The sequence below is a fragment of the Piliocolobus tephrosceles genome, chromosome 6, assembly GCF_002776525.5.
Source record: "Piliocolobus tephrosceles isolate RC106 chromosome 6, ASM277652v3, whole genome shotgun sequence".
In the NCBI taxonomy this organism is placed as follows: domain Eukaryota; kingdom Metazoa; phylum Chordata; class Mammalia; order Primates; family Cercopithecidae; genus Piliocolobus; species Piliocolobus tephrosceles.
Genome location: NC_045439.1, coordinates 41496840 through 41510723, shown reverse-complemented (window position 1 = coordinate 41510723; position 13884 = coordinate 41496840). Strand labels below are relative to the sequence as shown.

The window sequence follows — 13884 nt, the reverse complement described above, 5'->3', positions numbered from 1 at the left end:
TGATCTCAGCTCACTGCAACCTCCACCTCCCGGGTTCAAGTGATTCTTCTGCCTCAGCCTCCAGAGTAGCTGGGTACAGATGCATGCCACGTAGCCTGGCTAATTTTGATATTTTTAGTAAAGGTGGGGTTTCACCATGTTGGCCAGACTGGTCTCAAACTCCTGACCTCAGGTGATCCACCCACCACGGCCTCCCAAACTGCTGTGATTACAGGTGTGAGCCACTGCATCTGTGAAGGCCTTCTTTGTGACATACAAGGTCCCAAGTGCTTTACAGAGCTTACCTCACAAGCATAGTCTCAGAAGTAGCTCTACTAGGAACCCAAGGATCAGAGAAGTATACCAGTTTATTCAAAATCACCAGCTAGACAGTGGCATAGCCTGGATTTAAACTCAGAGCCATCTGATTCCTGAATTGTACTCCTCTCATCCCCTCTGGTTCTTTAGGTTGCTTTAAAATCTTTAGCTTGGCTATGTCTGGAAACATTAAAATACTACTTAAATGAAAGCTTTAGGTCACTCATTCTGCTAGGGCCTGGCTTGAGATGGGAATGGGTACAATGTGTTTCAAGACCCAAGATTCCAGCCAAACTCTGAAACCATTGTTAACTATTCCCAACTGAATGATGCTGTGTCACTATTTCAGCTTTCCTGGCTAAAGAGACTTTCATAAAAGCTGTCGGTGCTTGATGTCAACATAGGAAGAGCATGAGATTGGGCCATTTCAGGAAACAACCACACCTCTACAATGGCTGTGGGTTGCCTGGGTACTGCCTTGTTAGAGTAAGTTCGTAAGTCAGTAACATGGATGTCATGTTACTGTGCCCCTAGACATCAAACTTGTCTGGGAGATTCTCTCCAGGCTACAAACATAGCCAGAGTTACTTATGGCCAGGCAGCCAGCCAAACTGGTAGAATAGTACAAAGCCAAGAGAAGCCCAAGGCAGGGTAGCCTAGTAGCTTAAGTATGGCCTTCCAGCCAGAGGCTCCTGAGCAGCCGGAAAGCTTCTTATCCAGGGTAGGGAGTGCTTGGCAATTCTATATTACAAGCGCAATGGGTCCTAAAGAACCAGAACACAACAGCAGGAGAAAGACAAAGAAAACATGTACACCGTGGCTAGCAAAACCAGATCTACTCATATTAAATCCTAACAATCTCAATTTATAGACCTCAGTTTGGGCTGCGTTTCAGAAAGGTTTGTAAGGCCTGTGTTTATTCAAAAGTCCTCACAAGTACTAGAATTTCCAGGCTTTCCTCTTATAGCACCTTAAGGTAATTTCCTCAAGGAAACTGTTCATAACCAACCATTTTTATCAGGTGCAAATTACGTACAAAGTACTGGGCAGATACTGTGGGGAAACAATGTATTAGTCATGGCTTCTTTGCCCCAAAGCTTACTTACTATCTAGTTGAGGAGATAAATATGTCTATACACAGACAAATCACAGGGCAGTGCTGACAAGCGTAATCTGACTAGCAGAGATTAGAGATACCACGGGAAAGATGGCTTCTGGCTGGGGTGACTACCTACTGTGTGCCAGGCACTGGCCTTGGTGCTGCATATGTGCATGCAATGCGCTCCCTACCTAAAATGGCGAGCCCTGTGTTAGACCAAGGTGGCGTTTGTGGGAAAAGGTCACTCTGAATAGGGAGAATAGCACAGGCAAGGTGGGATGGGGAAAAAGTGAGATGCGTTTCTTTAGTTGAGTCAGTCAGCTTATATAGAAGGAATGAGAATTCCTAGCCTAGCAACGGATACTTCAGACACTGTTTCCCATTTCTGCAAAGGGGCCTTATTAGGGTTTGATTATTACGTGACAAAATGGGGTGGAAAAAAGGAGGACATAATTAGAAGTGACTAATTAAAATACCTTCCTCTCTGGATACTGGAGATGGAATGAAAAATGGTTAGTATTGATGAGAGGTGGTAGAGTGGTGAGGAAGAATTTGGGAATTTGGGGACAGAGGAGTGCTCTACATGCTTCTCATTAATGGGTTCTGTGGCTGCAGACACATTTCTCACCTTGCCTATTCCTCATCTGATTAGAAATTCTCTAAGACCCCATCTAGCCCTCCAAATTCTACCCTTTCCATCACTGATGTAATTGCTATGCATATTTACATCCCTCTTTTTAAATTTGCCTATGTAATAGCTATTTTTTCAACTAACAGTTCCCAGAAGGCAACATTAGCTCCTAACTACCCATGTGCATCTGGGACAAGGGAAAAAATGCACAATCTCTGAAACCAGAGAGCACTTGCAAATGTTCAGTGATAACTTTTAATGAATGACCAGACTGAGTAACAGCCTTTGTGCTACCAGTTTCTTCTTCAAATATTTATACATGAAACCAGGGAATTAGGATCAAGAAGTGAAAAGTGAGCAACAAGCACAGCAAAACAAGCCAGAAGAGAGAAAAAGATCTGTGAGGGACGGCAGTTTCCATTTCAGGGCTAGTTTTTGGATGAAGATAAAATTCATGGATGTTCAGAACATAGTGTCTTGGGAACAAGAGGAGGCCAAAGAAGGCTGGATTGGTTCAAACCCAGAATGAGGCCTTCAGAATGCTAAGCACAGCCCTTCCTCCATCCTCTGCTGAAAGCAGAATTGCCCCAGGTCACTTAGGGTGCCCTGATCCCTCAGCAAGTCCAAAAGAATGGTTCAGAGTTAACTTTATTTTACTCTTCCCAGGGAACCCAACAAGAATTAAGATCCAACAAGAAAAAAATTTAAAGCACAAAATATAGAAATACCCCAAATTTGCATGTGCATATAGTCCAGGGAAGAAAAAGCAAAAGGCTGAAGCTAAAAATGCTAGACTCACCTGCAATCCTCCACTCCCATCTTTCCACTACATACGAGATCATGTTGCCAATCACAGCATGAAGGTGGGGGCAAGGCCATTCCTTGTCTTTATGAGCTTATAATATGTGACTTGTAAACACGAAGCCAGCAAGAAACCCTGGGATTTATGGCATGGACTATGGAATAACCCTGGGCTTTCAGTTTCTGTTTTCTGAAAATTGCTCTAAGTCAGCTGAGTCAACTGCCTATCTTCATGTGAGTATGACTGATCAGATAGAACTTGGTAAGTCAACATGTCCACAGAACAAGTGCTGCCTTGGGTACTCAGTAAAAACCTGAAATTATTTTTCCTGCTAGTTTTTATAATTAGCAGAATTATCATTTTGATTCTGTCTTTGTGAACACAAATGGCTCTTTAAATGGTTTGGATGGAGCCCTGAGACAGGGTGGATGGTAGCTGAAGGGACTGAACAGGTAGCCAGGCCTCTCATGCAGCCATGTGAGTAAACGCAAAGGGCTCAGCAGGCCTCTCTCTCACCTCTGGGAGCCACACAAAAGGATGCTGGGCAGCCTTGCCAGATCTTGCTCCAAAGCCATGGCTGCACACAGCAACACAAATGATAATGATGATGATGGGGGTGGTTAACAATGGCAGCAGCTAACACTTACTGAGTACTTACTAAGTGCCAGGCATCCTCACACAACCTTCTGATGTTTTCCCTATTTTATAAATGAGGAAACTGAGACACAGAGCTGTAATTTACCCAATGTTTTGTAAACTAGTAGGAAGTTGAGTCAGGAATTGAATCCAAGCCTCCAGAACACTGATATTTTGGGAACATAGGGGAAGCTATGGAACTAATTTAAAAAGATCAATAGAATTGCAGGGACAGTGTTGTCATGGAGGGGAAAGTTGGAGGCAAAGGACCACGAAAGAGTCACCTGATTTGCCTACAAGGACGTCAATGGAAAACCCTGGTGAACGTGGTTTTCTTGGAGGGGTGACAGCCAAAGCCCAATGGTAAGTTGTCTCTGCACGGGTAACAGGTGTAGGAATTGAGTTGCAAGTAAGGCAATGATGAAGAGTAGTCTTCAAAATTTGGTTGAAAGGTAAGAAGTAGGCTAGGTGAGGTGGCTCATGCCTGTAATCCCAGCACCCTGGGAGGCTGAGGTGGGAGGACCACTTGGGCTCAGGTGTTGGGAACCAGCCTAGAAAACACAGCAAGACACACAGGCTCTATAAAAAAATCAAAAGATTAGCTTTAGCTGGGCATGGTGGTACACAAATGTGGTCCCAGCTACTTGAGAGGTGGAGGTGGGAGGATCTCTTGAGCCCATGGGGCTGAATCTGCAGTGAGACATGCTTGTGCCAACACACTCCAGCCTGAACAACAGAGTGAGACCCTCTATCAAAAAAAAAAAAAAAAAAAAAGTGAAAACCGGTAGTTTGTAATAGCAAGATAGCAGCACTGAAGGAAGGTTATTTTTCTTTCTTTTTTTATTTTAAAGACAGGTGAGAATTAAACAGGCTTCTAGCAGAAACACATTGAGAAGAAAAGCCTTAAGATGCAAGCTAGCTTGGGAGAAATGACCTAGCCATCTGGTCTGGAGGGCGGAAGTGGAAGGTTAGGTGGGGAATGTCAGCTTCCCACAGTACTGCTGGCTTCATTACCTTTTGGCAGCCCAGAAGGATAAAAGCAAAATGAAGAATGTAGAAGACCCAGGGTGTGGCAGAGGGTCTGGCAGGTTCCTGTCCCTCCTACTGTTTATGCTGCAGCTGCGTGTCCATTTGCATTCCCTCCCAAGGCAGTAAGCAGACAGAGGGAAGGGCAACCCTCTCAAGCAGAAGCGCCCACTGTCAGACCTCTGCTTTTGAACAGCATCCACCCACTCCACACATCACACCAAGAATCGACTACGTATGTCACAAAAGGCCCCAAACCCAAAAGATGTGGATTCTAAATAGAACCATTTAAGGCCCCAAATGACTCCTGAAGTTGTTAGCACTGATGCTTCAGATGAAGTCTAAGGTTATTAAATCTCATTTAAGGTAATGGTTCTCAAAAATGTTCAATGTAAGGCAAGAGTTCCAAACATTTCTGGAGTTATAAATCTTTTTTTTTTTTTTGAGGCGGAGTCTCGCTCTGTCGCCCGGACTGGAGTGCAGTGGCCAGATCTCAGCTCACTGCAAGCTCTGCCTCCCGGGTTTATGCCATTCTCCTGCCTCAGCCTCCGGAGTAGCTGGGACTACAGGCGCCCGCCACCTCGCCCGGCTAGTTTTTGTATTTTTAGTAGAGACGGGGTTTCACCGTGTTAGCCAGGATGGTCTCGATCTCCTGACCTCGTGATCCGCCCGTCTCGGCCTCCCAAAGTGCTGGGATTACAGGCTTGAGCCGCCGCGCCCGGCCTTGGAGTTATAAATCTTATCACAGTAACTTGGATTTCTGTAAAAATTCAAGTTGTTTTAGAAAGTGGGTGGGGAGAGGTGAGGAAAAGAACAGTAGTGCTAGATTGTTAACATTAGGAACACCACTGCCCTTCCCTAGGGTCCCAGTGCTGACGTGAGAAACAATAATCTTAACTCTACTGAACACTTTTCCTCTTCAGTGCCAAAAACAGATGCCAGTGGGCTGATGTTACAGCTGTCTTGTTTCCCTAAGAACCAACATGCCATATCTGGAGGGATGAAAAAAGAGGTACTGCTGGACTCAACAACTGACATCTGTTTTATTTTTCACTAGTTATTTTAGAGAAAATGAAACAATTTATTTTCCGAAACCTGTGTAAGCTTTTATACATATGAAGGTAAAGGGAAGGCCCAGGGCTAAACTGGTGTACATTTCCAAGTGAATAAACCATCTTTTGAAAACCAAAACGAAAGAATATGCACAATAAATCTGGATCCACATTAAACTAGTTCATTCAAAAATGGAACCCCATCAATGCCAGCAAGGGAGCCTGGAAGGTTGTAAGGTCAGAGTCAGCACAGACCCATGGCTCCTTGAAGGCTTCCTGCTGCCAGGGCCTCCCCAGCCACAGGACCATTTTGTTGATCACCATAGAAAGCAGAGCTATCAGCCCTGCAAGCAGCTTAATTAAAGCCAGGAGTAAGACATTTGTTTAAGGAGTCAAAACAATCCTTTTTAAAATCTTTCATGATTTTTTCTTGTGCCCTTGGTAGCTTGAAATGAAGGCGTGGCATTTCTGCATCGAACTTTGACAAAGAAGGACAGGAGTACACAATTTCCAAAAGAGGAAATAGAGCTAGTTAGTAAACATGTGGAAAAGCAATTAATTTCAGAAGTAATAACCTTTGTTTACTGAATTAGTCACCCTCTTCCAAAAAAAAATTCCAGTGATAATGAAACTGGTAGTCTCAAAACACTACCAAAAGACTACTCTAGAATTTGCTTAAAAAAAGAAGTGGAAGAAAGAGGATATAAAAACAATCCTCTTGGAAAGCATTTTGGCAATACACGGAAAAAGGTCAGATGCTCATGCCCGTCAACCCAAAAATCCAACTTCTTGGAATCTATGGAAATGGCTACATATACAGAGATATCCATCACCATATTAATTATAAATTTTAAAAACCGAATGCAGCCCCAATTGCCCAAAAGAAACATGCCTAATGACTAAACATGAGCACACTATATGACCTGGGGAAAAAATATATTATGTAAAAGCAGCAAGCTATAAATAGCACTTTCCCTGTGGGAAGCATGTAGATGAAGAGACCAGGAAGGAATACACAAATTGATAACACTGTATTTCCTTGCTTCTTAGACTCCATCAATAAATCCATGGATTGAACAACAGCAGCTTTTGGGGAGAAAAAAAGGAGGCAGGTTTCTTTTCACATCCACTCTGATGACTAATTCAGTCACATTAAATGGGGCAGTGGGGTACGGAGAGTATTTTTGGATTATACTATCTGATCTGATAGTCACTAGCCACATGTGGCTGGCTAATAAACATTTGAAATGTGAGTACTCGGAATTGAGATGTGCTGTTAAGTTGAATTTAAAGACTTGGTGAATGAATAATTTTAAATATATTGATTACATGTTGAGATCATATTTATTTTTGAATATTAGGCTAAATAAATTATATTATTCAAATTTTCACCTGTTTAACATTTTAATTGGTTCTACTCGAAAATTTTATTTAAGTTACATTTAAAATGCATTTGTGACTCACACTAAATTTCTGTTGGGCAGCATTTGTCACAGGATCAAAGAGAAGGCTATAGCTGTGTTACAGGAAGGAAGGACTCATGTTTTTTCTTCTTACCATTTTTCTAAAGTTTTTGCAACTTTGTTGGAGAAAAAAAAATGCTAAAGTCAAGACCTGGTAATCAATCCCTATCCTTCTGAATCTCAAGATGCAAAAAATGTTAGGTGAAGAGCTCTCTAGTACTCCTGGGGGAGTGCGACCTCTCCCATTCTGTATGACAGTCTCCCAGAAGGAATAATTAGATTCCTGCCCTACAGGAGCATACCATTTAGTTAGGTGATAAGATAATCACAGAAATTAGGGAGACAGAGGAGAGGTCCCACAAAAGGCCACAGAGGTTCATGCGAGGGTTCTAAGGGTGGGGCAGTATTTGATATGGGTCTTTAAGGCAAGGAGCTGGAGACTGAGGGAAGGGGGGAACTCAGGCAGGAAATAGAGGACAGACTGCAGGTAGATCTTGTGAGCAGGGCTCATCAATATGGAACCCCCAAGTCACCTGGGCAGTGTGGCTGGGGTTGGACCTTGAGAAAAGCAAAGAACTCAGATTAGCTGAGAATGAAATTCCTGAGCAAACAGAAGAGGGGTTGATATGGTTTGGCTGTGTCCCTACCCAAATCTCATCTTGAATTTAACTCCCACAATTCCCATGTGTTGTGGGAGGAACCTGGTGAGAGGTAACTGAATCATGGGGGCTGGTCTTTCCCATGTTGTTCTGGTGATAGTGAATAAATTTCGTGAGATCTGATGGTTTTAAAAATGGGAGTTTCCGGCCGGGCGCAGTGGCTCAAGCCTCTAATCCCAGCACTTTGGGAGGCCGAGACGGGCGGATCACGAGGTCAGGAGATCGAGACCACCCTGGCTAACACGGTGAAACCCCGTCTCTACTAAAAACTACAAAAAACTAGCCGGGCAAGGTGGCGGCACCTGTAGTCCCAGCTACCCGGGAGGCTGAGGCAGGAGAATGGCGTGAACCCGGGAGGCGGAGCTTGCAGTGAGCTGAGATCCGGCCACAGCACTCCAGCCTGGGTGACAGAGCGAGACTCCGTCTCAAAAAAAAAAAAAAAAAAAAAAAATATGGGAGTTTCCCTGCACAAGCTCTCTTTGCCTGCTGCCATGCATGTAAAATGTGACTTGCTTCTCCTTGCCTTCCACCATGATTGTGAGGCCTCCTCAGCCATATGAAACTGTAAGTCATTAAATCTTTCTTTTGTAAATTGCCCAGTCTCAGGTATGTCTTTAACAGCAGCATGAAAATAGACTAAATACAGTAAATTGGTATCAGTAGAGTAGGGCACTGCTGAAAAGATATCTGAAAATGTGGAAGCAACTTTGGAACTGGGTAACAGCCAGAGGTTGGAACAATTTGAAGGGTTCAGAAGACAGAAAAATGTGGGAAAGTTTTGAACTTCCTAGGGACTTATTGAATGGCTTTGCCCAAAATGCTTATAATGATATGGACAATAAAGTCCAGGCTGAGGTGGTCTCAGATGGAGATGAGGAACTTGTTGAGAACTAGAGCAAAGGTCACTCCTGTTATGTTTTAGCAAAGAGACTGGCAGCATTTTGCCCCTACCCTAGAGATACGTGGAACTTTGAACTTCAGAGGGATGAGTTAGGGTACCTGGAGGAAGAAATTTCTAAGCAGCAAAGCATTCAAGAGGTGACTTGGGTGCTGTAAAAGGCATTCAGTTTTTTAAGGGAAGCAGAGCATAAAAGTTCGGAAAATTTGTAGCCTGACAATGTGATAGAAAAGAAAATCCCATTTTCTGAGAAGAAATTCAAGGCGCATAAGTAATGAGGAGCTGAATGTTAATCCCCAAGACAATGGGGAAAATGTCTCCAGGGCATGTCAGAGATCTTCACAGCAGCTGCTCCCATCACAGGCCCAGAGGCCTAGGAGGAAAAACTGGTCTTGTGGGCTGGGCCCAGGGTCCACGTATTGTGCGCAGCCCAGGGACTTGGTGCCCTGCATCCCGGCCACTCCAATCGTGGCTGAAAGGGCCCAATTTAGAGCTCAGGTTGTGGCTTTAGAGGGTGCAAGCCCTAAGCCTTGGCAGCTTCCACATGGTACTGAGCCTGGGAGTGCACAGAAGTCAAGAATTGGGGTTTGGGAACCTCTGCCTAGATTTCAGAGGATGGAGTATGGAAACACCTGCATGTCCAGGAAGAAGTTTGCTGCAGGGACAGGGCCCTCATGAAGAGCCTCTGCTAGGGCATTGCAGACAGGAAATGTGGGGTCAGAGCCCCCACATAGAGTCTCTACTGGGGCACTCTCTAGTGGAGCTGTGAGAAGAGTGCCACCATCCTGCAGACCCCAAAATGGTAGATACACTGACAGCTTGCACTGTGCATCTGGAAAAGCTACAGACACTCAAGGCCAGCCTGTGAAAGCAGCCAAGAAGAGGGCTGTACCTTGCAAAGCCACAGGGGTAGAGCTACGCAAGACCAAGGAAACCCACTTCTTGTATCAGCATGACCTCTATGTGAGACATGGAGTCAAAGATCATTACAGAGCTTTTAGATTTGACAGCCCTGCTACATTTCAGACTTGCATGAGTCCTGAAGCCCCTTTTTTGACCAATTTCTCCGATTTGGAATGGCTGTATTTATCCAATGCCTGTACCCCCATTCTATCTACGAAGTAACTAACTTGCTTTTGATTTTACAGGCTCATAGGCAGAAAGGACTTGTCTTGTCCCAGAAGAGACAATGCACCGTGGACTTCTTAGTTAATGCTGAAATGAGTTAAGACTTTGGGGGACTGTTGGCAAGGCACGATTGGTTTTGAAATGTGAGGACATGAGATTTGGGAGGGGCCAGGGGCGGAATAATATAGTTTGGCTGTGTCTCCACCCAAATCTCATCTTGAATTGTAACTCCCGCAATTCCCATGTGTCGTGGAAGGAACTCGGTGGGAGGTAATTGAATCATGGGGGCAGGTCTTTCCCATGCTGTTCTCATGATAGTGAATAAGTCTTGCAAGATCTGATGGTTTTAAAAACAGGAGTTTCCCTGCACAAGTTCTCTCTCTTTGCCTGCTGTCATCCATGTAAGACATAACTTGCTCCTCCTTGCCTTCCGCCACAATTGTGAGGCTTCCTTCCAGCCACTTGGAACTATAAGTCCGTTAAACCTCCTTCTTTTGTAAATTGCCCAGTCTATGTCTTTATCAGCAGCATGCAAACGGACTAATACAAGGGTGTACAGTAACTGGAAGGTTAATGGCAGGAAGGTGGTGAAAAAGCTGGTGGGCAAGCTGGGTACCTTATTTACAGAACATGGAATACCAGTCCTTACCTAAATGGGCAATGAAAAGCCCTTGGAGGTTTTCAGCAGCACGCAAATAATTTATAAGAAATTAAATGCATTTACAATTGCTGAGCCTGGAGCCTAAGGGAGACGTGGGCAACTATGGGCAACAATTTAAGATGTAGAAACTTTAAAAAGATAATTGCCCAAGTTGGAGTCTGGCCAGCTAATATAACCTTAATGAGTAATAAGAAGTGGACAGGACTGTGGTTAACATTTCATGTAAAAGATAATCCCTCCAGCAGCTCAGATATGCTATAGACACAGGTTACCAAATGAACTGTCAGCCTTAAAGCCATCAACAGGAATGAGCCATCTCTCAAAATAATGTGGCCAGGGTGATGGGGGATTCCTCCCCTCAGTTAATAAACATTCACTATGCTCCCTACTATGTGCAGGCACTGAGGGAAGGAATATAACCAAAAGGAGACATTTTCCCTGCCTTCATGGTACTTATTACAGTGTAGTGGCAGCAGACAGTCATTAAATAATCAAACAAATATATGTAAAACCACATATATTAAGTATAATATATAAATGTGTGCACATAAAAGTATAAATGCTATGAGAGCCTTTATCCTTAAGAACCATGTTCCCTGCCATAAAGGAACTATTAATATTTGGTTTCAACATCTACCTGTTAAGAAAACCAGACTTTAATGGAAATGAAACTGAGATTAACTCAATGTAAAGCTCTTATCTGATGCTCAGCATGTTATCTCATTATTGTTAATTGTTAGGTGTAATCCTCTTTCCCAACAAGAGAGCAAGACCCTCAAGGGTAGACACCATCTATTATGTCTTTGAACCTCCATAGCACTCAGAGTCTCACTTATATAGTTAAGCATATAATGTTGACTGTTGCTGTTTTCTTTAATGGCTGAGCAAGCGTGCTCTTTCCTCTGGCTCTCTTCACCACCACAATTTACTGAGAACCTACCATGAGCCAGAATCTCTGATGGGAACTGAAAAAGGCAGTGCCCTCAAATTCTCATCTTGAAATCAAGAAATTCTATTTATTTTCATTTGAAGTTATATTCTCTCTCTTCAACACAGCTCTCCCCATAAGGGAGAAATGCAGAGCTCAACTGCCTGAGAGAGCAATGAGTTTGATAACAACAGGCACTGAGGGAGAGACTTAAAAGATGAGAAATTTCTATAAACCACTGTAGAGCTACAAATGGCAATGATGAAAATAACCTACTGCTAAAGCCATCAATGATAAAGAGACAGTGTGATTCGTTATAATCATTCTGGCTCAGGTACTGGGGCTTACGAGATGGAGGACAGAATTATACTCCCATGTAAACGCAAAATGATGGGCTGGCTATCAGGTCTTGCTCCCCAACATAAATACAGTGAGCTTAGTGCCAGTGAACCATTGTGTAACACTCCCTAGTACCCAAGCAAGGACACTTAACTAACACTTTCTGTAAAAGTAACATCTCTGTAAAAGAAAAAAAAAAAATGGGGCCACAGTTGACAGCTGATCTTGCCCTCACTCCATTACTCTGGTTGGCTGGCTGATGGTTCTAATTCCATCCTATTGTTCCCAGTGGGCTCCATGTACAGTGGAGAAACTGCAAGGAACACAAAAGACTCCAACAACAGAGTTCGAGGGTCTACTTGTTAACGCTGGGACCTATGGCAAAACCCAAATGAACCACCAACTGTAATGGTCTATTTTCTTGGGCTCAGAGCAACTATGTGAACTCAGAAAGAAATTACAGACTTTAAATGATCCTTAATACCCTGCACTTCAGTGTTACCTACATATGCCACCTCAGAGGAGAGTATTTTTCTAGTAGCCGTCATATGACACACTGCCAAGATTAACAGGCCTATCCAGGGGAAGCTCCCAGGACAATGACAAGATATAAGTATTTAAGCAAGATTTCTTTAAAATATCCTTAAACTGTTTACGCATATGATACAGGAAAAAGATGGAACTTGGCAATTAATTGGCAATCCTGAGTTCTAGCTCCTGTCCTGCTACAGATGGGATAATGATCTTGAGCGTGTTAATAACACTGACAGGAGCAATAGCAGTAATAACTGTCTAATAACAGTACCATACCTTATACAACTACTGTGTGGATTTAATTTTACATTGCAATACAGTGTCAATTATTACTGATTTTTTTCCTCAAGAAAAAGGTAATTCTTTTTTTTATTTTTTTTTATTTTTTTGAGACAGGGTCTCACTCTATCGCCCAGGCTGGAGTGGTGCCATTACGGCTCACTGCAGCCCGGACCTCCCAGACTCAAGTGATCCTCCCACCACAGCCTCCCAGGTAGCCAGGACTACAGGTAAGCACCACCACGCCCAACTAATTTTTGTATTTTTTGTAGAGACATGGTTTTGCCATGTTGCCCAGGTTGGTCTCAAACTCCTGGGTTCAAGCGATCCACTTGCCTCAGTCTCCCAAAGTGCTGGTATTACAGGCATCAGCCACCACGCCTGGCCAACCATTTTTTAAAATGTTTAATTTATAGTAGAAATACAGAAAACAAAGGGTAAATAGAGTTTGGGTCCCACATTTAAAGCCTTCTTTCTTTTTTAAACAAGTATTCCCTATTCTTGGTTAGGATCCAATTCCATTAATATATTGCTTTCTCTTTAAAAAACAAAAAGCTTACACATATGACAGATAATCCAAATGCTAAGGAAGAAGTCAGCTGGAACATAAAGATGCTTAAGTCAAAGGAGACTGGAACACAGAGAGACCTAAATTTCCCTTTAAGAATCTAAGGTTCCCAAAATTCACATGGTAAAATAATCATCTCATGATTATTTACATAATGTCATAACCTTAATTACCACAATCTAAGAATGAGCCCATTTCCTTTGGTTCAAATACCACATTTTAAAAAACACCACGTTTAGTGAGAACTCCTAAGTCTGAGGGACCAAAGTATTCTGTTAGACTCACAGCACCTATGAAACAGTGCAACTCTTCTTCCCTGTTTTTCTCCATGGTACTTACCTGACATAATACATATATTTTAAATTCTTCTTTTTTTTTTTATCATTTCCTCATCAGAGCAAGAACTCCTGTTATTGTCTGTTTTGTTTACTGCTGTATTCCCAGTATCTAGAATAGTACCTGGCAGTTGGTGGACCCTCAGTAAATACGTGTTGAATGGCATGAATGAGTAAATAAATGAGCCACAACAAAGGACAAATTATTCCCTCTGTAAGACTACCAAATTCAAACCTTCAACTTCCTTGAAGAAAGGAAGGAGAAGGCCAGGCGCGGTGGCTCAAGCCTGTAATCCCAGCACTTTGGGAGGCCGAGACGGGCGGATCACAAGGTCAGGAGATCGAGACCATCCTGGCTAACACGGTGAAACCCCGTCTCTACTAAAAATACAAAAACTTGCCGGGCGAGGTGGCGGGCGCCTGTAGTCCCAGCTACTCCGGAGGCTGAGGCAGGAGAATGGCATAAACCCGGGAGGCAGAGCTTGCAGTGAGCTGAGATCCAGCCACTGCACTCCAGTCCGGGCGACAGAGCGAGACTCCGCCTCAAAA

At 43.3% G+C, this 13884-nt stretch overlaps 1 protein-coding gene across 5 annotated transcripts in view; it reads right to left on the bottom strand.

Moving 5' to 3' along the window:
- The window catches only part of MAX (MYC associated factor X), a 28154-nt gene that overhangs the window by 3467 nt on the left and 10803 nt on the right, over positions 1–13884 (bottom strand). The window lies entirely within an intron of this gene.